Source organism: Nyctereutes procyonoides, unplaced genomic scaffold (assembly GCF_905146905.1).
Source record: "Nyctereutes procyonoides isolate TBG_1078 unplaced genomic scaffold, NYPRO_anot_genome, whole genome shotgun sequence".
NCBI classification, from domain to species: domain Eukaryota; kingdom Metazoa; phylum Chordata; class Mammalia; order Carnivora; family Canidae; genus Nyctereutes; species Nyctereutes procyonoides.
Window position 1 is genome coordinate 28,093,986 of NW_026575051.1, and position 26,743 is coordinate 28,120,728.

Sequence of the window (26,743 nt, forward strand, 5' to 3'; positions counted from 1 at the left end):
GCTTAAAACCCAGATCTTTAAAAATCAGAAGGTTCTCTTCTGGAGAACCAATAGAGTGATAGGAAACAGAGTCCTTAAGGCAACAACAAAACAAACAGACTCATGGAGATATAGTATACAAGCAGCAGTTTGAAAAATGCCTTGACTATATAGGGAGATATTTGTTTACTAATCTCAGAGTGTATCCTGGGGAGGCAGGGATCATTGGGAGACTTTCCAAGACAAAAGAACTATCTGATTCCATTTTCCCTCTACACCCTCCAACCTGGATACATGGACACAGTGGGAACCAGCTCAGCGCCACTACTCACTACTTTAATTGCTAACAGCATGCTTTGCCCCCAAGTTCTCCTACAGAAAAGCCCCCTCCAGCCAAACTTCCATTTCATGTCACCTCCCACAGGAGACCCATGCAAAACTTTTCTAACATCATGTGCCCTTCCCCCTCCTTCTCCTATGGAACTGCCCTCTCCAATATGCCCTTGGTCACAGCCTATCTAAAGTGGTGCACAAGCCAGGCCATGTGCAAGCAGCCCTCACAGGGATGAGCATCACTCCAAAGTGACTCCTACCTTGGGGAGAGGGAAAGATAAGCACACACACCACACATCAGTTCCACTGCAGCCCCAGCACTGGGCTGGGGAAAAACATCTGGCTTGATTGCAGGCTGTACTCATCAATGAAGCTCCTGGGGGACAAGACAGGAAAGGTGCCCTGTAGTTTGGTGAGACAGCAGCTCAGAAATACACCTGGTCTGACACAACTCAAGCCCAGGGTGACCCAGACCAGCCCACTAACAACATAGGGACCAAACTCTGCCCACAACAGGCAAAAAGAGCCATTGCAGATGACTGTACTAAAGGCAAAAGCAGGTCAGCCACAACAGTAGAATACACACAACACACATAGGAGATCCCTTGAAGCACCAGGTTCTGGTGACCATGGAACATTGTACTGCAGGGCACTATAGGGTCTCTTTTCCATAAGGTCATTACTTTCAAGAGCAGGACAGAGAGTTAGACAAAATGACAAGACAGAGAAATATGTCCCAAATGCACAGCAAGAGACCTAGGCAAAAGAAAGATAAATAATTTGCCTGATGAAGAATTTAAAGTAATGATCATAAAGACACTCATTGGACTTGAGAAAAAAGTGGAGGACATCAGTAAGTAAGACCCCTAACATAGAGGTAAAAAAAAAATGAATCAATCAAAGACAAATAACCCAAATAAGTGAGGAAGAAGAAGACCAAATCATCTACTTTGAAGACAGAGTAATGGAAAGTAATCAAGCTGAGCAGATGAGATAAAAATAGTATGCAAAATGAGAATAGACTTAGGGAACTCAGCGACATCACTAAATGTAATAATGTTTGCATTATAGGGATCACAGAAGGAGAAGGGAGAGAAGAGGGCAGAAAATTTATTTGAAGAAATAATTGTTGAAATTTCCTGAATCTGGAGAAGAAAACAGATGTCCAGATCCAGGAGGCACAGAGACCAGTCCCCAACAAAACCAAGGAGGTCCACACCAACACATATGGTAAATTAAAGTGGCAAAAAAATAGTGATAAAGATAATTTCAAAAGCAGCAAAAGAAAAGAATTAAATACAAGGGAAACCCAATAAAGGTATCAGTTGATTTTTCAGCAGAAATTTTGCAGAAAAGAGTGGTATATATTCAAAGTCCTGAAAGGAAAAAAAAAAAAAAAAAAAAAGCAAAAAAACAAACCAAAACAAAAAAACCTGTAGTCAAGAATACTCTCTCCAGCAAGGCTATCATTCAGAATAGGAGGAACAAGGAGTTCACAGAGAAGCAAAAGTTAGAGGAATTCATCAATACTAAACCGGCCCTACAAAAAACATTAAAGGAAACTCTTTGAGTAGAAATGAAAGACAAGTAGAAGTAAGAAAAGTAGGAAATACAAAAGCATTAAAATTAAATATACCTTTAATAATAGGTCAAGGGATTCACAAAATAAGAGGAAGTGAAGTATGACACCATAGTCCTAAAATGGGCAGAGGAGTAAACAACGGTTTCAGATGTGATCGGGCGCGTTCAGGGTGGTATGGCCGTAGACGAACGGTTTCAATCTTAAGTGACCATCAGCTTATTATAGATTGCAATTTGCATAAGATGTTATATGCAAACCTAATGGTAAACACAAATTAAAAGCCAGTAATAAATATCCAAAAACAAAAAGAAAGGAATCCAAGTATATCACTAAAGAAAGCCAGAAAACTATGAGTTTAAGAAATGAACAGAGAAAAACTATAAAAACAATCATAAAACAAGAAACAAAATGGCAATAAGTTCATACCTAATAATGCTTGCTGTGAACGTAAATGAACCAAACATTCCAATTAAAGTCAATGGTGATGGAATGGATAAACAAAACAAGACCCATCTATATCCTGTCTACAAAAGACTCAGTTCAGACCTAAATACAGATGCAGACTGAAAGTGAAGCAATAGAGAAATATTTATCATGCAAATTATTGTGAAAAAAAAACTGGGGTGGCAATACTTACGTCAGACAAATAGACTTTAAAACAAAGACAGTAACAAGAAACAAAGAAGAACACCATATATTTATAAAGAGAACAATCTAACAAGAATATATAACAATTGTAAATATTTATTCACCCATTGTGGGAGTACCCAAATACATAAAACAGCTAATAACAAACATAAAGGAAACAATTGATAGTAATACCATAATGGTAGAGGACTTCAGCAGTCCACTTGTATTAATGGATATATCATCCAGACAGAAAACGAGTAAGGAAACAGTGGCACTGGATGACACTTTGGACTAGATGTATCTAACAGATGTATTCAGAAGATTCTATTCCAAAACAGCAGAATACACATTCTTTTCATATGCACACAGGACATTTTCCAGAATAGATCACATATTAAGCCACAAAATAAGTCTCAACAAATTCAAAAAGATCAAAGCCATCTAATACATTTATTCCAACCACAATCCTATGAAACTAGAAATCAAAATCAACCACAATATAAAATCCAGAAGAACATAAATACAAGGGGGTTAAATAATATGCCACTAAACAATGAATGGGCCAACCAAGAAATCAAAGAGAAAAAAAAATACATAGAGACAAATGAAAATAAAACACAATGGTCCCAAATCTCTGGGATGCAGCAAAAGCTGTCCTAAGAGGGAAGTTTATAATAATAAGGCAAGAAGTAAGAAAAATCTTATATAAGTGACCTAACTTTACACCAAAAGGAGCTAGAAAAAGAAGAACAAACAAAACTTAAAATTAGTAGAAGAAAATAAATAAAGATTAGAGTTGAAATAAATGAAATAGAAACTAGAAAACAATGGAACCAATCAATGAAAACCAATCAATGAACAAGGAATTCTGGTTCTTTGAAAATACCAATAAAATTGATTTTCACCCATAGTTGTAAAAAAAAAAAAAAGACAGGACTCAATTACTCAAATATACAAAACAGAAATGAAAGAGGAGAAATAATCACAAACACCACAGAAATACAAAGGATTTTAAAGAATATTATGAAAAATTAAATGCAGCAAACTGGCAACCTAGAAGAAATGGATAAATTCCTAGAAACATATAATCTACCAAAACTGAAGTAGGAAGAAATAGAAAATTTGAACAGATTGATTATCAGCAATGAATTTGAATCAGTAATCAAAAAGTTCTCAACAAACAAAAGTCCAGGACCAGATGGCTTCACAAGTAAATTCTACCACAACATTTAAAGAAGGATTAACACCTATTCTTCTCAAAGTGTTAAAAAACATAGAAGGGGAAAGAAAGCTTCCAACTTTATTCTATGAGGTGTCAGCATTACCCTGATACCAAAACCAGATAAAAACATTACCAAAAAGAGAATTATAAGCCAATATCTCTGATGAACATAGATGCAAAAATTCCCAACAATATATGAGCAAACCAAATCCAACAATATATTAAAATCTTCATTCACCACCATCAAGTAGGACTTATTCAAGGGATGCAGAAGTGGTTCAATATTTTCAATTCAATTAATGTCATACATCACATTGAAAAGAGAAGGGATAAAAAACCATGTGATCATTTAAATAAATGTATGAAAAGCGTTTGACAAAATACAATAGCCATTCATAATAAAATCCTCAACAAATAGTTTTAGAAGGGACATACTTAATCATAGTGCAGGCCATAAATGAAAAATCCACAGCTAACACTCTATTCAATGGTGAAAAACTAACAGCTTTTCCTCTAAAATCAGGAACAAGACAAGGATGTCCATTGTCACCATTTTTATTCATGATAGTACTGGAAGTCCTAGCCATAGCAATCAGATAAGAAAAAGAAAGAAAAGGAATCCAGATTGGTAAGGAAATAAAACTTTCACTACCTGCAGATCATATGACGCTATTTATAGAAAACCCAAAAGATTCCACCAAAAAACTACTAGAACTGATAAGTGAATTCAGTAAGGCCACAGAATATAAAACCAATATACTTAAATACTTTGCATTTCTTTACACTACTCATGAAGCAGCAGAAAGAAAAATTAAGAAAACAATCCCATTTATCACTGCACCAAAAATATTAACATACCTAGAAATAAACTTAAGCATGGAACTGAAAGATTGTACTCTGAAAACCATAAAACACTGATGAAAGAGATTGAAGACAATACAAATAAATGGAAAGATATTCCATGCTCATGGGTTGGAAGAAGAAACATTGTTAAAATGTCCATTTTACCCAGAAGCAATCTACAGACTTAATGTAAGCTATATGAAAATTTCAGTAACATTTTCCACAGAACTAGAACAAATAATACTAAAACTTGTATGGATTCACAAAAGACCTCAAATAGTTAAAGCAATCTTGAAAAATAAGAATAAAACTGTAGGTATCATAATCTCAGATTTCAGGATATATTACAAAGCTATAGCAATCAAAGGAGTATAACACTGGCACAAAAAACAGACACACAGGTAATGGAACAGAACAGAGAGCCAGAAACCCATGTTTATATGATTAATTAATCTACAACAAAGGAGGCAGGAATATACAGCAGGGAAAAGACAGTCTCTTTAACAGACATTATCTATGGACAATGAGATCTTGCCATTTGCAATAACATGGATGGAACTAGAGGGTATAATGCTAAGTGAAGAAAGTTCAACAGAGAAAGATAAACACCATAAGATTTCACTCATATATGGAATTAAAAACAAACAAAACAAAACAGAGAAAATAGGAGAACAACCAAAAGAGAGACTCTTAACTACAGAGAACAAATGGATGGCTACTACCATTTGTTGGGTGAAGGAGAGTGAAATATAAGTGAGTGAAATACGGAAGAGTTGGGTGAGGGAGGGGTGAAATATAAGGGAATTAAGACTTATCTTGATGAGCACCAATTAATAAATGGAACTGCTGAATCACTATATGAAACTAATGCAACACTGTATTTTAACCCTGCCGGGAATTAACATTTTTAACAAGACCAGAAAAAAAAAAAAAGAATGAAAGAAAGAAAGAAACACAGACACACACTGAAGAATAAAATACACTCCTCATTGAAATTTGGGAAATCTCAAACATTCATGAAGTTAGGAGAAAGAAATCAATGAAGTTAAATAAATTTTAACAGGCCTACTGCATAATATATAAAGCTCTGAAATTCATTATGTAAAACTATCATGAAACTGAAGCCAAATTTGATGTTTTCTTGTTTTCACAGTAAAAAATAAATCAGGGGCTATCTGAAATTCTGTCATCACCATGTCACAACTATAACATTTAATAAAAACTTACTGTCTTGAAAATTTTTTCTTTTAAACATTTATGCAAAGGAATTAGTCTTTTGATTTCCTTTCACCAATATTTTAAAGGTATTTTCTAAGGATGAATCCATGAGAAAAGAAGTGAACATATATTTACTTCTCAAATAACGGTCTAAGTTGTAAAATCAAAACAGAAAACTGAGTGAATACAATATTTTTAAGTTTGCATTTCTTATGCCACAGTTGATTTGTAAAATAAATGTGCTTTTTATTCATCAAATCTATTGATTAATTATCTATTCAGAACTATCTATTCTGAATGGAAATGGTCCTTATGTCTCAGAATGTTGGAATGCTTCTCACAGAATGACAAGTTTCGGAAGGAGAGGATAGAAGTGACTTCTATCCAAGGTAGAGTTGCTAGATTTATACTAAATAAAAATACAGGATGCTCAGTTAAGTTCGATTTTCAAGTAAGTGATGAACAATTCTTAGCATAGGTATTTCCTAAATTTGTATGCACTTTTCTTATTGATGTCCTAGCCCCACTCCAGATCTATAAAATCAGAATGTCTGGGGATAGGGGCTATGGCATCTCTTTTGTTACAAAGTTCATCAGTGATTCTAATGTGCAGCTAAGGTTGAGAAACACAGTGCATAGTGATTATTTATTAATCAAACCTCCTATGTGATATATACGACAAATACACCGCCACACCGCACAACAAATGCAGATAGTTAAACAGCCCTTGTACACCCTGTTAGCCACGATATCATTGGAGAGTAAGCTATTGGTGCCACTATCCATTTCATTTCCTTATGTTCAAGGTTATCAGAAAATGTGTGTAAAAATGAAAATAATGCCTATTATAAAACTGTTTAATGTATGAACAATTTGATTTCCTATATAATAGGTACCCAGTTTCATCTCTTAAAATATACAAGAGTGTTGAGGGTGCTAAATATGATAGAGTAATTAGGAAATTGATTGTATCAGGAAACCTAATCATCTGCTTTCTTGGTATTCCAGTTAGCTTTTTTGCGTTACTGTTTCTTCATTGGTAAAATTGATAGTATGATTTGATGACTGTCTAGTTTAAAATATCTATGATCTAGTGCTTAAAATGGTCCTTGGAAAAACTAAGATTCGCACACGTAAGTTATTAGATGATTAATGTCTTGTGACTATTGTCATCAGAGACATGCATTCTAATAAGAGCATTGTAGAAATAAAATAGATGATTATAGGTATTTATGCTCCATACTTGTCATCAGAGAGAATTTTTATGCACAATTAAATGTAGACTACAAATTTGCAGAGTACAATTTAGAGCAACACTGAACCTTTCAAGATACTGAAACTCAGTTTTGGAGAAAGTAAATGTGTCTTGCTTTCAGCTTACTTGCACGCATAATCAATGAGCAATTTTAGGGTCATCAAGTAGGAACAACAAACTTCCATGAATTTTAATTAAGATTTAGCTTGCGCAATGGACACAGAGACATCTCTTTAATACTATCTAACTGCTAGTGACTGATACTATTTCTGTAACAGACTAAAGTGAGGCTTTTTATTCTAATAATAATTAATAGGCTATTATGTTCTATTTTTCCCTTCTAATCTCCCCTGGGATAAGCACATTCCACATTAATTTTTCTTATATTTTTAACTTCACTATAAAATATAGTGATGATTGATTATTTTCCTTTATTAGAATTTTTGGGGTCTGGTTTTGGCGTTTCGCGCAATGCTGCGGCCGGGAGACCGGGGGCTGACCCAGAAACACTTGAATTAACTTTGACAGAAGAGAAATGGAGGAGCCATAGAACATTAAGGATGAGTTCAGGAAGACCCGAGACCATGGAGAACTTGCCTGCTCTCTACACTATTTTCCAAGGAGAGGTTGCTATGGTTACGGACTATGGAGCCTTCATCAAAATCCCTAGCTGTTGAAAGCAAGGTCTGGTCCATCGAACTCACATGTCATCCTGTCGTGTGGATAAGCCCTCTGAGATAGTGGATGTTGGAGACAAAGTGTGGGTGAAGCTTATTGGCTGGGAGATGAAAAATGATAGGATAAAAGTATCCTTATCCATGAAAGTCGTCAACCAAGGAACTGGGAAAGACCTTGACCCCAACAACGTTATCATTGAGCAAGAAGAGAGGCAGCGGCGGTCCTTCCAGGATTACCCTGGGCAGAAGATCACCCCCAAGGCTGTCCTGAACAATACCTGCAAGAAGCGTGGCTGTAAAAGGCCACTTTGCAAAGGATTGTTTTATGCAACCAGGAGGGACCAAGTATTCTCTGATACCGGATGAGAAGAGGAGAAGGAAGAGGCAAAGTCAGCAGAGCTTGAGAAGCCTGACCCCACAAGGAATTCTTCTAGAAAAAGAAAGAAGGAAAAGAAGAAAAAAAACCCATAGTGACAGGAAGTCTTCTGACTCTGACAGCTCAGACTCTGAGAGTGACACAGGCAGGAGGGCAAGGCACACATCAAAAGACAGGAAGGCAGCAAAGAAGAAGAAGAAAGCATCTGCCTGAATGAGTTGTTGTTAACTTATCTTTCCTGGTCCCTTTGCAAGTGACCCCTGCAGCTCACCCATTCATTCACTCAACTTCCTTCATTCAGCAGGAGGGCCTATTACCCTCTCCAGCTGCCACCGCCAGAGCCAGATTCACGGGACTCCTGCACGGGGGTCCAGGCCGCAGCCACAGGTACCGCTGTGGAGGCGAGTCTGGCTGTAGTTGGGAGAACAGTGATGCCCCCCGCCCCCCCCGCGTCAGGTCGGCCCTGGGCTGATTGGTGAGTGATCCCTGCGGCGTCCCACACCGGGGCCCAGGGAGACCAGCAGGCGGAGGGAGAACATGGTAAGAAGTGGTGCTCACTTTCTCCATTCCCCCAGCGTGATTCTACCAGGCTACAAGGGACAGCCCGAAAACCATTGTCTGCGGCGACTGAGCTTGTGGGACACTCCGCCAGACCCCTGAACCACATAGCTCAAGCCAAGATCATTGCTTTACTTTGTATTTGCTACTGTGGGAGTCAATTGGTTCCACTTCAGGTCTCTGCTTAAATTCCTGGCATAAATGGAAGTGTGTTTGGTTTTAAATAATAAAATAATAAAATGAAATAAAATAAAATAAAATAAAATAAAATAAAATAAAATAAAATAAAATAAAATAAAATAATAAAATAAAACAAAATAAAATAAAATTGCAAAATGTATCCTATGTAGATGAAAATCAGAATTCAGCATCCTTTCAATGACTTAAAAACATATGTGTGTGGTCAATGTCTACAGCACACACAAAAAAAAATAACTGTAATTTTCTAGCTAGCCAAGATATTTGTCTTTCATTAGAGTCATCAAAAACTGTCAGGTGGAAGGGGAGGTGGGCAGGGGGTGGGGGTGACTGGGTGACGGGCACTGAGGGGGGCACTTGATGGGACGAGCACTGGGTGTTATTCTATACGTTGGCAAATTGAACACCAATAAAAAAATAAATTTATAAAAAAAACTGTCAGCAAATTTAAAAATCTTTAATAATCCAAATTCTTAAATATCCCAAAAGTAGGTTTGAACTTTCTGCACCTCCACTCTGCTTTTGGAAGCCACGTTTGGCCAATATTTACCAAACTGACAACTGAAAGGCAGATTCTTAAAAAAAAAAAAAAAAAAAAGGCAGATTATTTGGAGAAACAAATTATTTTTTATAACAGAAATTTAAACAAAATATAATTTGGAAGTGTCTGCATGATGAAAAGATAATGTGTACATTATCTTACAAAGTTCAGTTCAATATCAAAAATATTTTGATATTTACCATAAACTTTATGTTTTTTGGGTCACTTTTATATTTGTATTTAATACTGATTATATGAATATTAAAACTTCTTTCAATATTCTAATATTATTTGTGATATCTTCTTAATCAAATTTATGAGTTTTGCCTGTATTTTATTGCATTAATCTTTCTGTTCTTTCTATATAACCAATTCTTATTACCTTTCTTCCAATCTCTTTGAGGTTACTATTTTTTTTTTCTAATTATTGAGTTAAATACTTGATCTGCTGGATACTTTGTATTTTCTAATATGTGCTTTAAAAAATATAAATTCCATTTCTATAATTCTGTTTTACCTGTATCCAAAAATCTAAATATGTCATAATATTCATTTTTATTTTTATTTTGTCCAACTGTGAGATGGCTTTTTAACTTCCTTTGTTTTTTTTTTTGTTATAGACAAAATTATTAGACATGTTTGCATTCTGACTACTTATCTTATTTCTTTTACTACAACATAAGCTCCCTGATAGCGGACTTTTTGTCTGCCTTGTTCATTATTTTATTCTCTCAATCAGAAGAGAGCCTGGAACATAAAAAATCTTGGTAGTTGCTTATTTGATTCCAGAGGTTTCAGCTGTCTTGACTAGCTTTTATATTATTTTCTTCACTTGGATTCCTATAATCAATGATGGTGTAAATTGAACCATCATATACTTTTTGCAGAGGCTGGAATTTTCAGTTTATCACAGTTTTTCCCTCCACCTATATTCTTTGGGTTGGATAAGAAGTTCCTTTATTATAATATTGTTCACTTTGTGAGTTTAAGGTGGTTCCAGGTTTCCTTTCAAAGATTGTGCAGCACCTAGGGAATCGTTTACATCAGGGTCGTTTTTCTGTCTTTATGACTTGATAAGACCCATATTGTCTTGTGCCTGTGGATTTAGTAAAATCTTAGACTGAATTTTCTAGAGAACATACAAATATATATTTGCATACATACAAATAATGGAGTTGGCAGCACTTTAGCAGGACTTTATAATCTACCTTTAATTGCCTTTCCCATTTCTGGCCCCTGGCAGTTTCTATTTCTTCAAGTTTGGCTACCTATTAAAATTTCCTCTATTATAGTTTATCTAGCATTTGTATTTGGTTGTGCTAATCTTTCTTGTTAAAAGCTCACATGCTTTCTTTAGATAAGTCTTGATTTAAAATGAATGGCCCCAAGTAGCTGACCTAAGAACTATTCTTTTTCCTTAAGGAAAATGTATACAAATTAAAGGATTATCCTCTAAAAGCTACCATATTTCAGAATATTTCAGAATTCCTACAGCATTTACTGTTAGACCCATAGATCAAACACCACCAGGTAACGGTTTCTCCTCTTAAACACATTCTTCCTTATTATCATGAGAAAACTATATTTATCCTAATCTAAGATTGTTTCAAGAGTCCAAAACTGAACGTTTCACCTTTGTTAGTCTTGACATCTAACATTGCATCATAGTCTGATAACTGCCAAGATGGCCAAAGCCAAAGTCTTTTAACAGCATATTAATTCCATAAATATTTGTTGTACTTTTATTCTTTGTCGAACATTATTTGTTATTATGTACTGTGCTAGTTGCTGAAGGTATGGAGCTAAATAAGGTATACAAAGTCCTTACCATCATGGATCTTAATTTCAAAAGGGGGACCAATCAAAAAGGACAAAGCCTGGTTAACTCAGCCTCACTGCAATCCTTCAAAATGTCAAGAAATATTTCAAGAATTCCTTCTATATTTCAGGGGTGCAGTGACCAAGAAAATAAGAATTCTGCATAGCTCTTATAGTCATGTAGGAACGAGAGGCATTGACACCAGCACACCACTAATTAAATAACTATTGGTGTGGGAAGCACTACCTGAGAAAAAGGTTATTTTAGAAATTATAGCAGAGTATAGTTGGGGTTTTATAATGAACACATTTTACTATTTTAGACATTCTAGCCTGGCTACACTGAGTTTTTACCTTGGGAGTTGGATAGTTTTTATCAGTTCAACTTTTGAGCATGCATGCAGTCTTCACCCATTGGTCTTCAATACTGGTGCGCCTGCCAAATCATCTTACCTGACTTTCAGGTACCGATACTGATCCTCAGACAGTCTAGACTTAAGAAAACCTGGTCCATCCATATCTTGCCTATAATCTAGAGTCCTCCCTCAAAATGCATGTTTTTCTCAATACTTTTGTTTGTTTTGGTTTTGTTTGGTTGGTTGTTTTTACTTTCCTTTCCTCAAGGGCCCTTGGTTGGAAGTTTAGCCTCCTTTGGAACTCAGCTCCTTTAATGACAAATCCTGGGATGGTTCTCAAGTTTCTCTTTTCTCCCTCTGAGAAGATGAGATGCTTTTATATGCTCCCAAGAAGGTTTGCTGATTTAATTCTTGGCTTTCAGTTGTTTGCTAATCACATTCAGCCTTTTCTTTTTAATCCTGTTTCTAGATGTCAGTAGAGTTTGGCAATACCATAAGCCCAATTGTCCTTGACATTATTATTTCTCTCATGCTTTTCAACATTTAACCAGTTATTGGATCCTCTTTCACTGGTATACCATCCCAATTTATTACCAGTGAAATTTAAATAATTTTACCATTACCTTGTGAGAGGCAATCTGTGATTCATCTTCACGGTGGTGGGGTCCCCATTGCCAGTTAGGCAGTGGGTGATCTACCTCAAAAAACATTTTATCACTCACTTTCTCAGAAAATTCCTGATACAAGCTATCACAGTTTGGGTCATTTATTTCATTATCACACATGATTGATAGCTTGAGTGATCTAAAATTTGAAAAGCATTTTTCTTAAGATTCGGGAGTCATTTTTCCCCTCATTTATGATTTTTAATATTATGCAGTAAAATTTTTACTAATCCTTTGTATGTTATTTTTAAAAGTTTTTTCCCTATCTTAAAACAGGACCATCTTTTCAGTTTTCTTTTTATTTCTAATTTTAGTGTAAAGTTAAAATGGTTTTATGTTTTAATTAATTTTTCTAGGCCCTTGTCGAGCCCTTTCCAATCTACAAATGGATGAATGGACTTCAGTTCTCAGAAATGGTATTGAAATATTCCATTATTAATTTCCTCCTGTCTGTTATTTCTGAGAGTACTAAAAATCAAATGTTGGATCATCTGAAACTTTTACTAATTTTCTCATCTGATCCTCTCATTTCATATCCTTGTGTTTTTCCGGAAGGAGAGAGCACCTACTTTCTGGGAAATTTTCTTAATTTTATCACTCAAGCTTTCCCTAAATTTTTAATTTTTTCTATGATTCTTTTGTTTAGTTTCCCAAAGCTCTTTTTATGTTCTTTGAATTTAGTTTTGATAGTGTGCTGTTTTGTGTTTTTTTTTTAAGTGGATGTACATGTTGCTTGCTTTCTAAGGCTATCAATTATATTTTTGAAGTTTTTTTTTTTCTGCTCCTGCACTGCCTTCAATTCCTTTGAGTTTCTCTTTAATGTTTCTTTGTTTGTTCCCTTTTAGATTTCTCCAGATGTCTAAGTGATCCTTGTCCACCTGATCACATTTAAGAGTGAGGCACTAAATATCAGATTGGCAGTTTGTCGTGCATTTGCAAATTATAAGGGTCAGGTATAGATGAAGGTGACTAAGGAGGACATGAAGGTGACATGACTATTTCACCAGTATCTCCAACAGTTAATATGTCCTTCCCCAGGGAGGGAGGATTGGTGCTATCTGTAGCCTACAAATTGTGAGTCTGAGTGCCTATGATCTGGCAGCTGAAACAGGGGTTTAGACCCTCACCATTTAATGTGTAGATATTCATTATTCCCGGGTTTCTTCAGCATGATACTTCCTACTTTAGCAGTGACTACTGCTCACAACTCCAAATTCCTTCTGCTTTTTCTAGAGAGTAGATTTTCAATATTCTGCCTATTTGTGCATATGTTATGTGAAACAGGGATAAAGGGAATAACCAAGTACTTGGAAAGTGAAGTATATACAGATGTTAAAATGGTTCTAATAGTTGGGGCATCTGAGTGGCTCAGTTGGTTGAATGTCAACTCTTGGTTTCAACTCCGGTTGTGATCTCATGGGTCTTAATCTCATGGATTGTGGGATGGAGCCCTGCATTGGGGCTCTGAACTCAGCAGGGAGTCTGCTTGAGGATTCTCTCCCTCTGTCCCACCCTGCTCATGGTCTCTCTCTAACTAGTATATAAATCTTAAAAAATAAAACAATAAATGCTTCTAATAGTGACATTCAAGAGCCTTCTTTTTTCAGTTCCATCTTCAACCTTGCCTTCACAGGTAGCAAATGCCTCCAATGCCTCATCCTTTTAAGAATACTTCACTTTATTTGGCAGTTTGTTTCTCAATTTCTCTCCTTATAATCACTTTCTTTTTGTCTACAAAGCTAACAAGTTAGCAGCTTTCATCTTTCAATTAACATCTTTTCTCTTGTGATCCCTTATCTTTGTTTCTTTGCTCTATGGAACTGTTTCTTTCAAAAAATCCCTGAAATAGTTATTTTAGTAGTGTTTGTGGAACTTGCAGTGATAAAGACATGTGTGCTCAATCTGCTATGTATAACCAAAAGTCCATAAGTCACCTTGAAAAATGACTGCATTGGTAAGTCTCTCATTCAGTACTCATCTCCAGCTATTCTTTTTTTTAATTTTTTTTAAATTTTTATTTATTTACGATAGTCACAGAGAGACAGAGAGAGAGAGAGAGGCAGAGACACAGGCAGATGGAGAAGCAGGCTCCATGCACCGGGAGCCCAACGTGGGATTCGATCCCGGGTCTCCAAGATCACGCCCTGGGCCAAAAGCAGGCACTAAACCGCTGCGCCACCCAGGGATCCCTCATCTCCAGCTATTCTACTTTAATTCAAACACAGAAATGTATCTTCAGTCAGCCCGCTCATCTCCATTCCTTGTGCAACCATGTCATTATGTAGTTTCAAGCCATTATAATATTTGAGCTGAGTTACATTTCCAGTGTTGTCCTAACAAATTCCATTCTTCAGTTGCAACAAATACAAACACAATGATATCTTCTTTCTCAAAAACCTTCAACAATTCTTCTAATTTTTAAGAATAATGTCTAAAATTATTAGTGGTACACATGAAGTTCTTAATAATCTAACTCTCAGCCACCCCTGCATTTGGGTTCCACTAAGAAACCATCCTTTTGCCCTTCCCAATTTGATGAATATGAACATGGGGCTGTGAACACATACACACACACACACACATGCCACACACACACATGCACATAGGCTCACATGCCCTATGAATATCAAGCTATTTTCATTTCCATAAATATTCATAGTTTTCTTTTACACTGGACTACCTACCCTAACTCTACTATCAAAATCATCTCTTTCTTCATATTCTTCATATTGTAGTTTAGCTGTAGCTTATATCAACACATTTTTCTTGACTCTATTACAAGATATACTTTCATGGTATTTAGCCCAAAGTGTCATTTACTACATTGCATTCTTTTTTTTCCTCATTTCTCTACACTGCTTGCTATGCTTTACTCCCAAGACCATATACTCCTTAAAGCTGCTTATATATTTCCTATATTCAATTTTAATTCCTAAGACACTACCGAGCACATAGCCAATGCTCAATTAAGTACTTGCAAAAAAAAAAAAAAAAACACACACACACACACAAAGACTACTATAAGTGCCAAAAATAGGGGATGTGAATAATCTTTGTTATGATTGATTTGTGGGGAGAAGCAACTTGTCATTTGGTTCATTGTTTGTTTTTTATGAAGAAGCTACAACTAACAAATCCTGACACAAAACAGACAATGAATCATTTATCATCACATTGATTTTCTATTAGTACTTTTTTTTTTAAAGAAAAACTTTATCTTCTGGGAGACACTAAGGGGATCTTTTCACTTTGCTTTATAGGTTTCAAATGTGAAAACAAGTAAAAAGAAAAGAACAGAGTTCATGTTTAATTACCAAAACGACTGCAAAAATATGGCAGAAACAGTAGAATAAGGCCTTGAAGTAGATTTTTGACTTCTAAGAGTCTGAAAATACAATAATTATTTATAGCATTTAAAAGATGATGTAAATGAAATGAGAATAACAAATTCAAAGTTAGTTTGATTGTAAGAGACAAAGAAAAAAAAAGGGTGCACCTAATTATCAATTAACAATCTCTCAATAAGCTGCAATTAAGATATAAATATATCCTTTTGACTATTTTACATGTCAAACAAGTGTACTGGAAAGGAATAGTTTGAGAGATTTTCCAATAAATTTGTGGCACTGAAACCAAGACTAATTGCAATAGACCCTTCATTGGAGACTTTAAACAATAGGGTAAAATTCATCCTACTTCATGTCACTAAGGCAAATATGGAGAAAGGAAACACGAACATGATCACATTTTATTTTCAACTGTTTCTTACTGCAATGTAAGGTTTAACTTGTAAAAGGGCTATCATTTCAAAGATACAATTGCTTGTATCTTTTTGAAAGGCAAAGCAAGGGCAAAATGACACATTATTAAGAAGCATTTTTAATTATTCTTCCTTTTTATTTATTTATTTCTGCATTTTTCTTAATAAAAGAAGAATGATAATGGAAGAAAAAATAAGTCTACACAGTTTTAAAACATCCTGTGTTATATTTTTAGATTTTATTTGCAAATTTATGACCAATGTTTATATGCATTTTTTCACATGCTAGAAACATCAGATTTAACTTATTCTGGTTATGCTTTCTCTTTTTCCTGTAAATAAAACCCTAAGAGAGTTTTCATGGATTACAGTTTTTCCCATTCTCCTTTCATCATGGTTCATTGTTTTGCATAATGTACAAAAATATATATAACATACCCAGTCCATTTTAGCCAAAGACCAGAAGAAATATAAACTTTACAAGTCTTAAAACCCTCCAAAGGTAACTCTACAAGAAAAAAAAATACTTTTTTTACATTATTTTTAAGTTAGTAAATGTCATTGAAATAATAATAATAATAATAATAATAAAATCGCTAAGTTGAGTTTTAAGTTGGTATGTAAATGTTATTGAAATAATAATTAAAAATACACATTATGTATTCATTCCTTAGTACCTAAAATTTACTATCTATGCACAACCGCATTCCTACAGAAATGACATCAAAAACACGATGTACCATAGAGATTTTCCACTCTTTGCTAATTGAGAAAAGTAAATTTAAAATTTTTAAGAGGAAACTCCATGACAGCATAGGAATAGATTATACAATGCAATATTTTCATGAGTTATTTAAGATTATACCTACATCTTAAGCTGTTAGCTGGATATAGGAATGTGTAACCAAGGAGAAAACTTAAATAATCTATAACTTTGAATTAGTGATGATTGTTAGCAGTAACTACAAATATTTTTTGCCTTATTTTGTGCTTAAAATTGTCTTGAACCTGCATAAAAATGCAAACTAATAACTATAGTTAATTGCTTCAAATACTAAATTCATCTCGTGCCAAACTTAAGACCTATTTAAAAGGAAATGCTATTTTCATCTCTCACCATGTTGTGCTGAATTATTTTTAATATATTATTTAACTAACAGTAAACATAAAACATGTCAAAAACTCTATGTATTTATAGTTTTCATAGAATTATATGACCAGAGAAAAATTTTGAAATAGGACTCACAGAATGACAAAGCTAATAAAGTTTAAGTGAACAGTAAATTTTTTTATTGATAACATAGTTTCCCAAATATTTTCCACTGGTTTTAACATAACTATGATAGTCACCATGGTCATGCACATTCTGTGTTGCTCAGCCCATGTGTACTCCTCTTTGCCCTTTATAATGACTCAATTCTTTCACACATTTGTGTATTCTAATTTCTGTGAAATTTTCACTCATCCTGCTATAATACGATGTCAGGTGGTTATCATTTGGCTCCAATTCCAAATATACAAAATAACCCCATCCAAATTATTTTCAATTAATCTCTGATGATGAAAGTAAAACTACAAGGCTATAATGTAATGAGAAACAGAAATGTGTATGTAAGTCATGATATTCTCTGCCAGTACTTAATTATACATTCACAATCCAAATAACTAGGAAATAATTTGTGTTTTTGAGATATTGATAAATATTAAAATATAAAATTAAGATCATCACTGTGGAGAGTTTTATGAAGTATATGTCCATAGGCCCTCCTCTGGAAAACACTACCAAAAAAGACACCATAAGGGTCAGATCCTACTTAAAGTTAGGCAATATCAAAATGGAAGGGAGTTCATTTTTATGCCTTATACTAATTTCTAGGATTAGAGTGAGATCATTTGCCTTTGAAAAATTAACAACAATGGGCAGCTCATTGGGTGGCTCAGTGGTTTAGCACTGCCTTAGGCTCAGGGGGTGATCCTGGACACCTGGGACCAAGTCCCACTTCGGGCTCCTTGCATGGAGCCTGCTTCTCCCTCTGCCTGTGTCTCTGCCCCTTTTTGTGTATGTTTCATGAATAAATAAATAAAATCTTTTAAAAACTAATTAATAAAAAATAACAGATATAGAATTATACCTGAAGTGCCAAAGCATGGGGAAATTTAAGTAATTTAAGGAGTTAACGTTTTCAGTTCAGCAAAATTGTTGTGTACCTTTGAACAAAAATTTATTTCACATAGTGTGTTATTAAATTTAGAATGTTAGAACAAGAAAGAGTTCCCAAAGGGTTTCTCTGTATATATGTCGAAGATCTTTAGTAATTATCTAAATATCCAGGATATGCAGAGACATGTAAATCTATAATTACGCCGAAGTAAAAATTTATTCATGCAGAACGCAAAACTGATGTATGGAAGTCACTTAGATAATGAGTGTGTCTGACTGATCTTTCTACATTTATCTTGCTACTTGTCATTGTATGATCTTCAAAAAAATGCCACCTCCAACTACTTATTAGTAGTTATAAGAATAAATGGTATATGAAGAGTCCAAGACAAAAATAGTTCCTTACTGGACAATAACTATGTAACTATCTTAGGCCTTGTGTTTACCACGGTAAAGCAGTTAATTCTATTTTTTGGCCATATTTTACAACTTTGGGGGTAAAGTATATAAAATATTTGCAAATTAGAAACACAAAACGTTGATTGATACTGTATGATTTTGAGTAATGCCCTGTTGTGGAGGATCATAAGTGGTCACTGTATAATATGTAAGCACTGGGTCTGTTTAGTAGCTGAAAAAAAATGCTCAAATGTATATTTAACAATTTTATCTAAATGTGGCTTTAATAGGGGGTTATAAATTAGCTGTTGCTGATGTAACTAGATCCTCTTTTATACCTGATAAAAAATACATTAACTTTGATAGCTACTTCTCAATTTATTTATGGTCTCAAGTTCAATGGCTTGAATTTCACGAGTAAATATTCCAGTGAATGTTTTTACTCATAGTTGGTGTCCAATCACCAGAATAAACTTCCCTTTCCCCACTTATTTTATTATATAAGTTCCATTTCTTTCTATTTCTTGCAATAGGGCAAGTCAAATGACTAATTCCCATAACTATGATATTCTGAAAGTGTATAATAAGATAAATAATTAAGATATGGACTTGCATTATTTTGTCTTACACATACACACACAAACACACACACAAGCAAAACATTTATTCCCTTCTGTACTTTGGACTTTTATACTACAGGGACAGAAATAGAAGTTGGCTTTTATTTTTAAAGAATACAGAGTATGATATTTGGGTTTCCTGGAGAAATGTAAATGAGGCAAAGATCTTTGAGGAAGAGCAAGATGAAGGAGAGGGTTGGAGATAGAGAAGTAAATATCTCAAGTATAAGAGAAGAAACACAATTCTTGGTGGGGGGGGTAGATCTACAGTATTCTTTAGTAGAGTATGTTGTCCTACTGCTCCAGGGTTTTAGAGTAGCATGGATGTGATTTAGAAAAAAGTAAAGAATGTGGCATTTCTTACAGACACATACACACTTAGATCAGCTATATATAAGTATCTCATCTAGGATTGTTACCAGACTGCAGTCAGGGTATATGCATAGTATAATGGTAGCGTTATACTTCATTCTACAGAACTGAAGCAAGACGATTTTCAGATAAGAGTGTTGACCCAGTTTCAGTATGGCATAAAGGGATGAGTCTGGAATCTTAGAAGTAACTACTTATTTAGAATATGCCACTAGTCTATACTGAAACTAAGGCTGATTTAAAAATGCTTACGTGATAAATAAAATAGAACAAAGAGAAAACAAACATACATCTGGATGTTCTCAGTGAAATAAAGACTAATGCTTCTGAAAATGCATTCTGTATCCAAGTCACATAATAAGTTATTGATATTTTGTTCCATAATGGAAGACTGCCCTTTTTATGTGGAAGTAATTATCCTACAAATCTATTCAATGACTCAAATTTAGATAGGGCTACTGGCATAGGACATTCATTAAGAGACACACAGGCTTTCAATGAAAGGAATCATAGAATAAATAGTGAAGAAAGAAATATCTGCCTGGTTGTTACCTTCTTCCTTTCCTTTTCTTTTTGTTTTAGGTTTTCTTTATTTAAGTAATCTGACACCCAACCAGGGGTTTGAAGTCACAGTCTCAAGATCAAGAGTTGCATGCTCTTCTGACTGAGCTAGCTTGGTGCTTCAAGTAATTAGTATTTCTTACACTGGGTATGGTGAGGGATGACTCATGGCACTTAATTTTCATTGTCAATACTCTCCATGATAGTCACAAATGTAATTGCTTCTTTAAAGTACTATAGGATTTCAAACAAGGAGAAAAATCTGATGGGGAGTTTAGTTCTTGCCTAGCAAATCCTAGTCAGTTCAGTCAATATCAACTAGTTCTTCTTCTTCTTCTTTTTTAATATCAGCCAGTTCTACCTTCCAAATACCAAATGTTGTATCATATGCTGTGCAGGATTAGAAACAAATAATTTGCCAAAAGAAAGAAGTACTAGGATCAGATGCAAGAAGAGAAAACAAAGTGAACTTGGAAATAAGAACAGCCTTACTCTTCAAGAGTACAGGGTAATGGGATTAATTATATTAAGGGATGGGACATTGAAGTTATAGCCAGAATTGGCCAAAAAATATTAATCTTCATAAATGATTCCCAGTATAAAGATCTTAAATTTATATTCAAAGCCTCATTGTGGCCCCAAAATTTATCTAAATATATTTCACAAATTTTTAAGTTTGAAATTAAATAGATGATTTTTTCAAGAAATACTGACTAGTAAAGGAACAGAGAAATATGATGATCAGTGACATCTATGAGCATTGCTGTTCTCCCAAGGCATGCTAATACTGTGCTTCTAAAGAGTGATAAAAATGGTATATTTAACATTTTACATGGTAACATATCACGTGTCTGATCAATGGTAGGAGATAAAACTTACCTATATATTTTTCTCTGAACATAAGCTTATATTTATGGAACTAACATAAGTCATATAAATCATAAAATGCAAATTATAAGAATATATTTTTAATTTCTATATACTTTATACTTTAAATAAGCTTAAAGTTCAGTACCTGCATATAAGTGCTTACATTTTCTAATATTTCATATAAAATCTTAAACAAGCGATAGACAGATTTCTAAATCCACAGATGCAAACTGTCTATTCATGTTGCCAAGAAGCCAGATGGCATTCAAATTTAAAAAAAAAAAAAGAACTTTTCCAATATCCATATAACACCTGTCCACTCCAATTATTAGATACTCAAAAGAGATACCAAAGTGGGATTTAATATCTTATACAGTATATAATTGTTATGAATAAACTAATGATACATATGCATATTATTAAAAATATTCTTTCATTCATTATATTCTTTATAATTTTAATGATATTAAATACTATATAATAAGTACTAAAGGTCCTCAAACTAAAAAGTAGTTCACTTTTTTCATGTTAATTATCTTAAAGGAATCAAAGAGAAATCTTGCCACACTTACATATAGCTTGCATTGTGATATACAGTAATATTTAACTTGGACTATTACAAAAGTCTTTTACTCTTCAATTTTATTTTTTTCCTCCATTAATTTTATGAATTCTGGAGTTATGAACTCATACATCCCTACAGATTTTTAAGGGTCTTCATTTGCTAATTTATAGATATAATGAAACATGGTTAATAGTATAATAAATAGTTTTAATTCAAAAGGATATGAGATTTTGTGATACTAAAGAAGTTTTTAAAATAAAGTATTTATAGATCAACAGTCCTTTGTGTATGTTTTAAGTACATTTATTTCCTGAAAATTTATTAGATTATTTTAATTAAATACAAGAAAAGGAAGAAAGTACACATGAGACAAGCTGTGGTGTCTATACAGTTCTATAGGTCCTAATTCCAAAATTTATAATGACCTTTATTAGTTCAACAGAATTGTTTTGAAGATTCACTCTAGCTATCTCTTTTATATCATCTAAGTTAAAAGGCTTTGGGCTAACAATTCATTCTGACTAAGCCATAGAACTGCACAAAGGCAGAAGACCTAGGATCTGTTCCCACTTGGATTGCAGACAGTAATTATCACATAAATGGTCAGGGTACTTTTACATTTGAATCCATATAAACAACAATGCCTAAAAAAATGAAGAGCCATCCTTGACTCTTCCTTCTGCTCCCATCTTTGACCAATATTAAAATTTTGATTTTTACTTCCCAAATCTCTTTCAACCTTACCCATTTTCTCCCTGTTCATGCCCTCTTCTGGACTCATATCACCCTTATCTACTTGGCACTTTATTTCAGCCAGATAAATTGCTCTCAAGTTATTTCTCCAAAATTTGACCACTTAACTCCCTGCCTTACAAGTCTTTAAAGGATTTCCTCTTGTTTATAGGATTAAGTCCAAAGTTTTACAATCACCTTTTACAAATCTCTTGAGGGTCTCACTCCTCAGTATTTTAGCACAACTACTTTTGTCATACCTTTAGTATATTTTTAATTTAAATGGCAAGGAAATCCCTGTAATCCAACAAAATCTTCATGCTATTTCATATTTCCTTGCTTCATGTATTTTCTTTCTGCATTTGTTATGACATATATCAGTGTGATGAGCTCCTCCTTTATGATGGAAGTCAAATGACACCTTCTTTTGAAGCCTTAAAAAGTAATTTTTTCTGTATTCTCCCATTGAAGCTGTATGTATTTGTAGTGTGTTGCCCTTACATACTATGTTACATGTATTTTTACAGATTTCCTGAATAAACTGTTGACTTATTCATTTAAGATACATATTTATCTCTAAGCCTATAAGTATATGCCAGGTCAAAACCACTTAAGAAATGTTTGTTGTATAAACAGATAAGGTAGTTAATTTTTAAAAAGATATTTATAGGGATGCCTAGGTGGCTCAGTGGTTAAGTGTCTACCTTCAGCCCAGGCCATGATCTTAGAGTCCCGGGATGGAGTCCCACATCAGGCTCCCTGTATGGAGCCTGCTTCTCCCTCTGCTTGTGTCTCTGCCTCTCTCTCTCTCAGCGTCTCACATGAATAAATAAATTAAATCCTTAAAATTAAAAAAAAGATATTTATATAGAGTGAGTAGATTATATATGACATAATATACTGCTATTCTGAATATACGTGATCTATCTATATCTATCTATCTATCTATCTATCTATCTATCTATCTATCTATCTATCTATCATCTATCTATCTATCATCTATCTAATATATGCCTTTCTATGTCTAAAGCACTGGAAATAATTCTCATTCTGTCTCTCTCACACACACAGTCACACACACCTATGTGTGTGACTCTGTTTCTGTGTCTCTTTCCTACACAAACAGTTGCACTGATAATTCAGTTTAAATCAGTTGCAATGATAATTCAGTTTACCTGTATCTTTTTTAAAAATATAATATTAAAAATATCATTATTAGGTGTATAGCTCTCCTGGACCTAAAATATTTGAAAGAAGCTTGGAAAATTTTTACAGGTAAGAAAAAATCATCCTATTAAATTTGGAAGGCAAGAAGACTTTTTAGCTATATAAATTGGTCTACAAAAGGTATTGCTAAGGAACTAAAAAGTATGCTGTAAATGTATGATGCCCTGACCTGTAGAGATACAGTAATTCCACTGACAATAAGAAGTATGAGCAATTTTTTTTTCTTTCCTTACTGCCCAATGTCTTTGATGAAAAAGTACTGTCAAACTAGACTGCAGAATGTAGCATGAAAGTTTAATTCTATCCAATCAGGTAGGCAGAGATCAAATTCTGAAACTGGCTTTTATTGTGGAAGAGATGGAACTTTCTGAAACTCTTTTAAACCATTGCAGCAAACCAAAAATATTATAATAGCCAAGAGGAAATATTTCCAGCTTTAATTTTTTTCTTCATTGTTAAAAATATCTATGTAAGTGTAACATAAAATATAATTGGAAAGTTTGTTCTTTTCTCTCTCTCTCTCTCTCTCTCTTTTTTTTTTTTTCAGAGCAAGCATTTTGTTTCTTTTTCAAAGTGTGAGTCACCTTATCCCTATTTAATCCTTAATATTCCTGGTCAACCTTTTTCATAAGCACTGTTACGTATTAGGTAATCCTATAAATTCATTGCATTAACAGAAAAATATAATAGTAATTTTTTTAAATAACCACATATTTGCTTAAAATTTACATTTGACAAATTTCCATACAATTAATTTCCAATACAGGACAAGCACTGAACATTAAAATAATTAAACAAATATATATTTTAAAGTGTTAAACTGTTATTTTATCTGCCGATAACTCAAACAGAAATTAAAAATCACATCATTTGGGACCCCTGAGTGGCTCAACGGTTGAACAACTCCTGCCTTTGGTTCAGGGCCTGTTCACCTGTGTTGGGATGGAGTCCTACATCTGAGGTCCTTCTGGGGAGCCTGCTTCTCCTTCCGTCCATGTCTCTGCCTCTCTCTGTGTCTCTCATGAATAAATAAATAAAATCTTTAAAAACATTCACATCATTCTAAGAGAAATTTTAAATGATGTGTACACTGAAAAATGTATTCTTTTCTTTTTTATATTTTGTTTTATTTTCTATTGAAGTATAATTAATACAGTGTTACATTAGTTCCAGATATACAATGTAATTATTAACAATTCTATACATTTCTCAGTGATCATCAAAATAAGTGTACTCTTAATCCCCTTTACCTATTTCACCCATTCCCCACTCATCTCCCCTTGGGCAACTGCCAGTTTAAGATTCTGTTTTTTGTTTGTATCTTCTGTTTGTTCTGTTTCTTAAATTCCACATGAGTGAAATTATATGAAACTTTGAAATTCCAACCTCAAGGATATTGTTTTGTACAGTAGTTTTCTAAGAATTACTTGTTGAATTAAATTACATAATAATTAGCATTACCATGAAATTCATGTTTTTTTGAATTCTAATCTTTTGAAATTAAATGAGTATTTGCCTGAAAGATATAGCAACCATCATTCTTCAGTATAATTATATAAGTAGATCAGCAATGTTCTTATTTTATTTTCTATATGTGGTAATAAACTAAAATAACCTAAATAACTATGTCCTCCAAAGGAATAAAAATCTATCTAAAACTTAAACATTATTTTTCTTTGGGTTTACTGTCACATTTGGTGTGTTTGACATTGCTTTGTGTCTAAAATAATATAAGTTTAACTTTTAAAAAGTAATGATTTGGTCATGAATTATTGTCAAGTATTTTGAAAGGCAAACTACAATATAAATGCTCACCACTGAACATATATTTTTACTTATTTACCTATAGAATGGCAAACAATATGTATATCACAGTAGCACTAAACAGAGAAGAAAGTACATGCATTATAGTCAATGTGAATTTCATGAAAATATGCAAATATTAAGGTAATTAAACCTTAATGTTTATTATAATGTTTATTTGGTAAATTTATATTTTAGAGTGAATTAACTTATTGATATTTTGAAAATCTATAATCCATATTTAAAACACAGTGGTTAAAGCAAATAGAAAGATATTCCAGGCTCATGGATTGGAAGAAGAAATATTGTTGATATTTTTTGGAAGAAACAGTTATCAATTATTTAATTCTTGAAAGAGGAATAGAAATAAATCTTAAAACCAAATATTGTGCAGTCACTAGAGGAAAATACAGAACAAAGATCCAACAGTTTTATCTTAGTAATGAAAATGAGATGTGTCTACATCCCTATTTTCTTGGCATTGGCATGTGTCATACAATTCTGCAGATAACTCTTAGCACAGATCAGTGAAGAGAGGTAACAGGAAAAATTATCTGTGTTTATTATTTCTTTGATTATTTGCATCTTTCTGTGCTTTGAAATAATTCAAATCTATATGTTTCTGTAAAAGGCAAGCAATTTCCAGGCTAAAATCAACACCAACTAACTAGGATTAATCCATTCTCTGTCAATCTACAGAGATAATGCAACCCATAGAAAAATACCAATAACATTTTCCACAGAATTAGAGCAAACAATACTAAAATTTGTATGGAACCATAAAAGACTGTGAATAGTCAAAGCAATCTTGAAAAATCAGAGCAAAGCTGGAGATAATCACAACACCAGATTTTAAGAAGTGGTAGCAATCAAAGGAGTATAGCACTGGCACAAAAAATAGACACATGGATAATGGGACAGAATAGAGAGCCCAGAAATAAACCATGTTTATATGGTTTATTAATCTACAACAAAGGAGGCAAGAATATCAAAGGGGAAAAGACAATCTCTTCAACAAACATTACTGGGAAAACAGGACAACTACACACAAATTAAAGAAATGGAACCATTTTCTTACACTATACACACAAACTCAAAATGGATTAAATACTTAAATGTGAAATTTGAAATCATAAAAGTCTCAGAAGAAAACATAGGAAGTAATTTCTTTGACATTAGCCATAGAAACATTTTTCTATATATGTCTTCTCAGGCAAGGGAAACAAAAGCATATTAAACTATTGAGACTACATCAAAATAAAAAGCTTTTACATAGCAAAAGAAATTATCAACAAATGACAAGCAACCTGCTGAATGGGAGAAGATATTTGCACACAATATACCCAAAATGTATAAAGAACTTATACAGAGAAACACCAACCCCCCTCCCACAAGTAATCCAGTTAAAAATGGGCAGAGGAC

The 26,743-nt window shown here is 33.7% G+C and overlaps 1 protein-coding gene and 1 pseudogene across 1 annotated transcript in view; one reads left to right on the forward strand and one right to left on the reverse strand.

The window, feature by feature from the left end:
* The window catches only part of EYS (eyes shut homolog), a 1,553,129-nt gene that overhangs the window by 898,775 nt on the left and 627,611 nt on the right, over nucleotides 1–26,743 (reverse strand). The window lies entirely within an intron of this gene.
* LOC129512756 (zinc finger CCHC domain-containing protein 17-like) lies at nucleotides 7,623–8,328 on the forward strand (annotated as a pseudogene).